The following is a 10,848-nucleotide window of genomic DNA, read 5'->3' on the forward strand; positions in this document are numbered from 1 at the left end:
TGGGAGAATACTGGGTCTCAAGATAAATAGAACAGGAATAAAAATTCACATATATAACAGAATTAAGAAAGCAAAAACAGCCTTAGAGAAACTGGGAAGATTCCATAACCTCTGCACGAATATACAGCTACACTTATACAAGGATCTAGTCCGGGCATATACAGAACATCCTCTGGCACCAATACATGCCTTAAACAAAACTAATATTCTTTTAACTATTGACAGTGCAAAACAAGGCACTAAGAAGAATTGCAGATCATTGTCCACCATATGATCGGACGATCCAGAAGCCCTGAACATACAACCACTAAATATCAGACTTCAGCAGCAAGTCGCCAGAGTGTAGAATACGAACGAAATGTTAGACGACCCGGTACTTCTCCCATATGAGACGCCCCACCCCATAGTTCGTGGCCCAAGACCTTGAATTTACTCGAGGGCAAACGAGTCCTACAATGAATAGTTCTATGATGAAATACAGACCAGAAAAATCCTCACGAAGGGAAAATATGATCCCTTAAATATATCTGCTTGTGAAGATATGAGTGTTTCACAACATCCATGTTTTAAAATGCATGTGTTAAAAAGCAAGTATCATTACAAACACTCGCCAGCTCCTTTGCCCGAAAAGCATTGCGTAATAATGGCTTTAGGCATTGTATGTACTAGCTCTATCTATATATCAATCCATTAATATAACATCACTTGTATGTATGTATGTACCTTACCTGAATAAACATATTTATTTATTTATTTGACACAGGAGAGTAAGCCTTACTTTACTACCAAACATACAGCGTGTTAGCAAAGTGAATATTCCCCTTATGTCATAACCTGCTGCGGCTCCACGAAGCATCTTCATGACATACATTTGAGGGAATGCCCACCTGGACATCATCGTATGCTGCCATCTTCAAGTGCGAGACTTCTAACATTCGGGTACAACAGTTTGGAATTGACCACTCGTAAGACTTACTCTTGGGTTTCCCTTATGACCAAGATAATACTGAAACGAAAAGTAGATGCAAATATTACAGATGCATCAAACACAGAGAGACGTGACAAGTGAAACATTATACACTGTGACAAACAGAATGAGGACAGTGTATCTAGCAGAGCAATAACATTACACCTAATCTATATAAATAAAAATGGAAATGTTCGTTTGTGCATAACCGCTAATCTCCGAAAGTTCTTCACAGATTGCTTTGAAATTTTCACACAACGTTCCATTGGCATCCGAGTAGGTTTTTATGGACATACTATATAGATGTCACATCTGTGAAGGTAAAAAAAAAAAAATTCTGAAAAACCGTGTTTTTCACAAATACTAAAGGACGTTCTTATGTTAGCCAACCTGGCATATGCTGCTGATGCTATCCTCTTGATATGAGCTTCAGGGGGACAGGTCGGGCGTGATATCAACTCCCAGGTCTTTCTCTGTCTCTGACTCTTGAAGTATCTCATCTCCCAAATGATACCTTGTAACTGGTCTCCTGCTTCCTACCCCTATCTTCATTACATTACATTTGTTTGGGTTTAATTCTAACAGCCATTTGTTCGACCATTCCTGCAGCTTGTCCAGGTCTTCTTGAAGCCTCAAGCTGTCCTCCTCTGTCTTAATATTTCTCATAATTTTGACGTCGTCAGCAAACATTGAGAGGAATGAGTCTATACCCTCTGGGAGATCATTTACGTATATCAGAAACAGGATAGGTCCAAGTACACAGCACTGTGGGACTCCACTGGTGACTTCACGCCATTCTGAGGTCTCACCCCTCACCGTAACTCTCTGCTTCATATTGCTTAGGTACTCCCTTATCCACTGGAGTCCACAGTGCAGAGTCCAAAAGGTAAGCGTTCGTATCTAAATAGGCCAAAAGGAGTGGAAAAAGAGATTTTTTTTAGCACGCTCAGTTGGACTTATTTGGTAATAGCCCTTTAAGAGGTCTGTTTGAAACAAGAATTTAGAGTTCCCTATAGCATCTAAGATGTCGTCGATGCGATAAAGGATAAGAGTCTGCAGGCGATGAGTCACAATAACGTGGCTAAAGTATGTTGACCAGACCACACACTAGAAGGTGAAGGGACGACGACGTTTCGGTCCGTCCTGGACCATTCTCAAGTCGATTGTGATGAGGAAGATTGATTGATGAAGATTAAGCCACCCAAAAGGTGGCACGGGCATGAATAGCCCGTAAGTGGTGGCCCTTTTAAGCCATTACCAGTATCAAGAGCTGATACTGGAGATCTGTGGAGGTGCGAATGCACCCCTGCATGACGGGAGATGTCTCCCTTGTGAATGTGTTAAGATGAAGATGAAGCCACTGAAAAGGTGGCACGGGCATGAATAGCTCGTAAGTGGTGGCCTTTTTGAGCCATCACCAGTATCAATAGATGATACTGGAGATCTGTGGAGGTGCGACTGCACCCTGCGTGACGGGAGATGTCTCCCGTAGTGATGAGGAAGTAGAGACAGGCAATAAATAGGCAAGAGAGAGCTGAAGAGCAAAGTAAGGTGTAGTAGAGGGGATAGTAATAATAATAATAAGAGCTGCAGAGGGCTTATTGGCCCATACGAGGCAGCTCCTATTATAACCACCGAATAAGAAGGAGATAGGAATAAGAAGAGGATAGCAAGGGAGCGTAGGAGAAGACAATGAACAGAAAAAGGGAGAAGAGAGAAAGAAAAGGAAAGAGAAAGAATGATAAATGGAAGGGGTAGGCTTATGTTAGGTCACATTTGTTAGAAAGATTAGAGCATTTGAGTATATACTGTGAAAGGGAAGAGTTCACAGCAACAAAGCCAGGACTCAAGTTCATGTTGGGTACATTGTGTATAAGAGCCGATTCAACAAGACGGCGTCTGTGTAGAGTAGAGGCAGGAAAGATTATTTTGGAGGAAGACCAATCAATGGGATGATTAGAATCCCTCACATGACAGAAGAGAGCATTGTTAGTGTCTGCAGACTTAACATTTCTCTTGTGTTCTTTAAGTCTGTCATTCAGTGTACAGCCAGTTTCGCCAAAGTATTGGAGAGGACAAGACGAACAGGAAATAGAGTAGACACCAGCAGCATTAGAAGCAGGAGGAGCAGTGTGAACTAGATTGCTACGAAGTGTGTTAGTTTGTCGAAAGGCGAGTTTAATGTCAAGAGGACGAAAGGTATTGGTAAAAGTTTTGAGTTCAGATATGAAGGGAAGGCATAGTATAGAGTGTTGGAAGCAGGTTTAGGATGAAATCAATTTCGTTTAGCTTGAGAGTAGGCACCGTTGATAAAATGCAAAGGGTAACCAAGGCGAGAGAATGATTTGTAGATAAAGACAATTTCAGAATCAAGAAACTGAGGGTCGCTGATGCGTAGAGCGCGGAGGAAGAGAGAGACGAGGACACTTTTCTTAACAGAAGGAGGATGGTAGGAAAAGAAGTGAATGTACATGCCACTATGCATGGGTTTACGGTAGACAGAGAAAGAGAACCCGGACACAGGGCTGTGAACATGAACGTCAAGAAAAGGAAGGAGGGAATTAGATTCCTACTCAACTTTGAAATGGATAGAAGGAGCCAGATTGTTAAGAGAGGCGAGGAAAGGCTGGAAAAGATTAAGGTCATGAGGCCATAAAGCAAAAATGTCATCAACATAGCGAAGCCAGAGAGAGGGACGAGTATCAATAGAAGGGAGAAGAACAGTTTCGAAGTATTCCATGTAGAAATTATCAAGAACAGGGGAGAGAGGAACCCATAGCGACACAGAAAGTTTGAGTGTAATATTTACAGTTGAAAGAGAAAGAGTTAGAGTCAACACAGAGTCTCATGAGATCGAGGAAAACGTCAGTGGGAAACGGGAGAGAAAGAAGATACAATATACATCATACAATATTATATAAATCATACAGTATTAAATGGAACACAAATGGATACTATACTAATAATAGAACAGAACAGGGAAAGTAGTAATTGCTATACATCGTTATCATGATAATGTTAGAATCAATGCTAGATTCGTAACATCCCTCCCGGTCCCTAAGAAAAACGAAATTAACAGAAGGTTGATTTCATTTTTTGACTGCATGAAATATAACATGAAAATATAACATGAAGATACTTCAACAAAAGATCAAATTATAAAACAATGAAATTTCACACAGTAAAAAAAAAAAAATACATGCATCTTATGAGTATAGAACACTTCATATTATGGCACTGCAATAGCAAATTCTCTGGATAAGGCATCAGCAATAACATTTTGCCTCCCAGGAATATGACGAATTACAATATTGAATTCTTGCAGAATCAATGACCATCTAAGTATTTTCAGTTTTTTACATTTCATGGAGTAATGAATGTCAATGGATTATGATCTGTATATACTACAACTTGATTGCCTGACAAGTATGTCTCAAACTTCTTAACTGCCAAGATCAAACAAAGTGCTTCTTTCTCAACCACAGAATAATTAGTTTGTGTCCTGTCAAATTTACGAGAGAAATAATATACAGGATGTGCTATATCATCTGGTCCTACTTGGAACAAAACAGCTCATGCTCCTAGATCCGAAGCGTCTATGTGCAGAATAAAAGGTTTATCATACTGTGGACTGGCTAGCACAGGTAAGGTTAAGAGAATTCCTTTCAACTTCTGAAAAGAGTTCCGACACTCCTGCGTCCACTAGAATTTTACCTGCTTCCTTAGAAGATTGGTTAAAGGTGCAGCAACAATTGAAAAGATTTTTTACAATATCTTTTATAATACGCACACATCCCAATAAATCTCTGCACAGACTTCTTACTGGTTAGTACTGGGTAATCCACAATTGCCTGGATCTTGTCTTGCAATGGGACTATCCTACCTTGTCCGACTTCATGTCCTAAGTACACTATGGTTCCTTGAGCCCAACTACATTTCTTCATATTCACAGTCAAATTAGCATGTTGTAACACAGTAAATAGTTTCTTTAAACTGCACATATGGTCTACTATTGTAGATTTGTGGGTGGGTGGTGTTATCGTAGTTGATCCTTTCTTCTGGACACCCAAACCACAACTCGGTAGAGTGCTTATACTTTACCAGGAAATCACACTGGGCACTTCTGGCTCTTGGAGAGGGGCTCAACGTCACACGTTTAGGGGATGCGGCTCCAAAACTTAGCCTCGTTGTCTCGTGCACACACCCACTCGAGCCGCTGTGACTCCCCACTCTCTCCTTATTTGAGATGATCTCCTCAATTCCCTTTGACTTACTAGTTTTCCGTCCTACCCTGTCCACAGCAGTGGTTCTTGGTACTTTCTCTCTCTCTTTCTTTACTATTTCATGGGAAGCCTCACTAGGACAAGGGCAAACACCAGCAAATTGGAATACATTTACTGGACAAAGCACAGACACAATACATACACACATATAATAATAATGAATCCTATACTCTATACTATTACAATCAGGTTGCACTCCAACACAATCAGAACTCTATCATCAGCTTATCAAGTGGCATCCTATCTTTTGATTCCCCACCTGATACTATCTACCTCTTCAAGTAGATCAAGTCTTATACTACAATGTTGCACTATCAGCAAGAGAATATATCTTTAAAGATGTACAAGGAAAATCAGCATTGAATGCAATAACATATATATATATATATATCAGTATAAATGTTCCTTGATACACAACAATGATCAATCGATCACTCTATCATTCCTAGAACACATACATCTGTAGGTAATCCAGCCTAGGACTGTAACTCTATACTTCTGTATAAAACACTCCTTGACATAAGAATGCAAACAATCACTCACCTCTCACTGCGTCTTGCACGCTAATGACAACCAAACACTACCACTTCCCTACAAGTAATCATTTAGAACTTCCCTTCCACATCTGGAAGTTCACTACCCTGATCTCTTCAGGTTCTTCTGGGTTTAACTACCAGGATCCTCTGCAGCTCCTCCAGGCTGCTACCATGAAGTTTTCCTTGAGCCACTACGGTGCTTCACCCTTCTGCTAGGTTCCTCCACAGCTCTCTTGGCTGCTACACCATGAAGTTCCCTCGAGCAACTATGTTGCTTCACCACCTCTACAGAAGCATGTGACACTCCTCTTCACTGCTTCTCCTCACAGCTCGAGGTCCTCTCCTCCACTACCTTGGAGTCTCATCACTTACTCCCTCTGTGCTGGCTTCAAAGTTCTCAGCAACTTCTTCCCCAAAGACAAAACAAAAATTGTCTAGTCAAGGGCGCTATCCCTCTGACGGCATCTGGTCAGGGCGCTCCACACAGCCAACGAAAATGTCTCTGAGCAGCTTAATAAACTCTCCTCGCCGTCCAGGACTTGAGACCACAACGTTCTCAGCTCAATTCCACAGCTGGCACGTCTGCACACTTCTCTTCTCTTGGAGATATATCACTAGGGGTTCCTTTCTGACGGGAGCTCAAAAGGAGCGCGGCTTTTCCCCTGCGATGTCTGGCCTCAAGTGAGGTCAAAGCCCTCCAGAAGCGAGCCTCACGCCTCCAGCAAATTGTCCACATCTCCTAACCAGTCATTTATCTGTTTTCTTATTCACTGCCCATAATCTTAAATTATTCATTGAATCCAACAAACTATTTTACATCTGTGTTATCACCTCTATATTTCCTATACTTTCTAGTTAGGTCAGGCTTGTTGAATAACTCTAAAGGGGGATACTCGTTTCTCCTGTAGGCTGAGATCATAATACTACCCAACTCTTACTGAAAATTACTATGTCATCCAAATATGCCCTACAATGTGGCACATCCTTCAACAAAGAATTCATTAACTTTTGAAAAGTTTCTGGAGCATTCCTTAATCCAAACGGCATCACATTAAACTCGAATGCTCCATCAGGAGTGATAAATGCTGTCACTTCCCTTCCAAAATCTGTAAGTGGTATCTGGTGATACCTTTTAGATAAGTCCACTTTAGATACAAACTGAGCATGACCTATAGTGTCAATACAGTCCTCCAATAAAGGTAATGGATATACATCAACTACAGTTACCTGGTTGAGTTTTCTATAATCCACTACTAATCTCCATTTATCCTCTGGTTTTGGTACCACTAAACACGGTGAACTCCAGGAGCTCTGACTGGGTCTAATGAACCCATGTCGAAGAAGATAATCAACTTCCTCCTGGATGATACGTCGTTTCTCGGGTGTCACTCGATAAGGGTGTACCCGAATTGGAGTTACATCTGTCAGTTTAAGGTCATGAGTAATTAGAGACCTCTGAGTGGGGACCTCCCAAAACAAGTTAGAGAACATCTTCAACAGGTCCTGGAACTCTGCTCTCTCCTCATCCTGCAAATGACACAACAATTCTTCCTCGGAACTGGAATCAGATAAAAAGAGGATTACCATCTTCCCCTACAACACTCGACTCCTCAGGATTTACCTCCTCAGTAACACAACAAGCCACAATACAGGGCCCACAATAAGCCTTCAACCTGTTCACATGTACACTCATGGTTTGACGTTTCTGTTGGGGATTGCAAACTTTGTAAGTAACTTCACCAAGACGTTTCACTACTTGATAAGGTCCTGCAAATTTATGTGACATGGAAGTATCCATACGAGGCTTCAAGACTATTACCAAATCTCCTGGTTCAAAAACTCTGAGTTTGGCCTTGAACCTCTTGTTATGTTTCTCCTTCATTACCTGTTGTTGTGTTCACTTAGATGTCGTAAGGCCAACTCCCTCATTCTAGACAGCTTGCTCTTTACATCTGTCAGGTAACGCTCACTTTGTCTAGCTGTAACATCTCCTAACATTTTCTCCTGCAACATTTTTAAAGGTCCTCTCACCTGATGTCAAAACACAAGATCGAAAGAAGAGCAGCCTAGGGCACTGTGCAATCCATCTCTGGCAGCAAATAGAACAAATGGTAAATTATCATCCCAATGTCTGGGTGAATCTTCCCCAGTTGCTTTCAACATCTTCTTGAGAGTTTGGTGGAACCGCTCGATTCCCCCTTGACTCTGAGGATAGTAAGGGCTGGACAAATTATGCTGAATACCAAATAAATTACAAAAGATTTTAAATGTGGTGGAACAAAAATTGCTCCCATTATCAGTTTTAATTATACGGGGCATACCAAATAGTGAGAAAAATCGTTCCAACTGCCTTATGATTGTAGAAGCTCTAATGCTTCATAGTAAGGCATATGCTTCAGGGAACCTGGTGGTCATACATAAAATTGTAAACATATACATATTTCCGGATTTGGTACGGGGTAAAGGTCCGACACAATCCAGTACCACATGAGTAAAAGGCTCCTCTGGCACTACAATAGGGTATAATGGTGCTTGTGGCACAGTCTGATTAGGCTTACCAACAGTTTGATACACAACACAATTGTGAAAATATCTGACCACATCCTTTTTGAGTTTTGGCCAATAGAAAAATTTACATATCTTATGATACATACTGGTAATGCCTTGGTGACCTCCCATCAGGTCATCATGGGCGGCGTGCAATATCTGCTCCCTATACTCTGTTGGCACAACGAGCTGGGTTTTAGACTCACAATCATCTGATGAGGGAGTTCCTGATGGTCTCCGTCTTCTCATCAGACATCGATCATTGAAATAACAACCCGTACTCTCCTCCAAATTTCAATGGAGTCGGCTGATTCTGCATAACACTCAGCTAGACTGGGATCAGTACTCTGCAGCTCACTCAAGGTCTGGAACTCTACAGCTGGAGCGAGCGGGCAAGGAACTGGTACCTGGGCCACCTCTTCCAGACCATCTGGGTCAGAATAAATTAGGGCTTTGGCACCGGTCACTCTCGACATCCACGTGAGCTAAGAATGTATCCTCAAGGTCCACCTCCACCTCCCTGTCTGAAGGGGTCCTGGCCTCGAGAACATCCACCTTGGTAGTAGCAGGACTTACCACATTCTGCTTACCCATGGATCTGGTCACAACACAGGCTGGATAAATGACACCATCATCCGCATCTGGTTGAGCCAGTACTGCACTAGGGTTAGCAAACATGACAGGACAATCTGTCCCACTAACTTGACACTTATCAAAATCATTACCTACAATAATATCAACCCCAGGGATGGGCAGCTGCTCACTAACTGCTACAGTGCACCAACCCGGTGTAATAGAAGAATTCAGGTTAACTTTAATTAATGGTACACGCTGGACATGACCTCCAAGTCCGTGCAATAACACTACCTCTCCAGTGTATTCTGTGCTAACATCAGTAAGAACACGGCGAGAAATTAAAGACTGGGAAGCACCAGTGTCCCTTAACAACTGCACTGGCTTCCAGGTTCCACTAGTACATAATAAGGTACCTGAATGTAGGTATGGTTCAAAATTAGTCATTCACTTGGGCATGACTGGAGCAACATTGGCATTAAAGGTTTGCAAACCCCTACTCATAATCAGACCAGTTGGTCTCAACTCAGGGTGCAAAGCATAACATGAATTTACCACATGACCTCTTCTCCTGCAAAGCGTGCAATATCTGCCAGTGGTCGAAACAGCTGAACCAACTGCAGGTTTAATCACTACATTACTTGAGGTTGACAACCCTGTCTGTTGTGTCTCAGTTTTAGGCTTTACAGGAGAAGGGTTCAGGGAAGGTGAGGTAGCTGGTCGGGTCTGGAAAACATGATTTTTAGAAGCATGATAATTAGGCTTAGCATTATAATGATTAACTAGTGCTCGAAAAGGCACCTTAGTAAGTAATTCATGCTCATCAGCTAGCTTGGCTAGTTTCATAAGATCAGTGATTTGTTTATTTTCTGCCATAAACAAAGCTAATTTCTCTGGTAGACATCCCAATACTTCCTCAGTTACTATGAGGTCTCCCAAAGTCTCAAACTCTGCAATATTAAGTGCTTTAATCCATCTGTCAAAATGATTTAATTTAACCCGTACAAAGTCAGAAATAGTCTGGTCATGTGCTCTTTTTAAACTTCTGAATTTTTGTTTATGTGCCTCTGGGATCTGCTGGTATGCATTCAAGATGCTCTGTTGAACAAATTTAAAATCGAAAGAATTCTCAGCAGGAATAGATGCAAAAACTTCCTGAGCTTTACCCTTAAATTGTCCTTGCATAATGGCAACCCAGGGATCCACAGGCCAATTCATGCTGACTGCTAATTTGTTAAAATGTAAATAGAATATTTCTGGATCTTCCTCATTGAACTTAGGTAAATCTACATGTTTACTGTACTTGGAAGAACTAACTGTACTCTCTGGATTATTACTTGTGTTACCTTGCCCTGCTGCAATTCTCTGCTGTTCCAACCTGTTACAGCCATACTCTGCTGAATTTCTAATTGATTAGTTTGTTGCTCTGCTGGTTGTACCTGAGCTTCCAACCTCTGTTTGTCTGCTGCCAGCCTAGCCATTTCTAATTTAGTCTCCATCTCCAACTTTAAGATTGCCACCTGGTCATTTGTCTCTTCTTCTAACTCTCCTAAACACTCCTTGTCAAGTTTCTCCTCCTCCACCGAGTGTGTGTGACACTTACTCTTAACACTTGAGCCTTTAACATTTTACTGGAAACTGCTAGGTTCAATTTATCAGCCAGAAACAACAAACCAGACTTCTTCAAGTCTTTAATTTTACCAAAATTTGGCTGCTCCACCAGTACAACAACCTGATCCTCCATGGTTGGCTCAATTATCACAACTTAGCACTTAAAACAACACTGAAAATTATGCTTGGCCCCTGGCACAAGCCGAACACTTACCTCAATCGTGGAGCGTTGAGAAGTTTTCACAGCAGCTCAGATCGAACAGAGAATATGTATACAGGCTTGATTAGGTGTCACTAGATAATCACAGAGTACCTAGGAAGGCAATTGATA

This window comes from Procambarus clarkii, chromosome 42, assembly GCF_040958095.1.
Source record: "Procambarus clarkii isolate CNS0578487 chromosome 42, FALCON_Pclarkii_2.0, whole genome shotgun sequence".
NCBI lineage: Eukaryota > Metazoa > Arthropoda > Malacostraca > Decapoda > Cambaridae > Procambarus > Procambarus clarkii.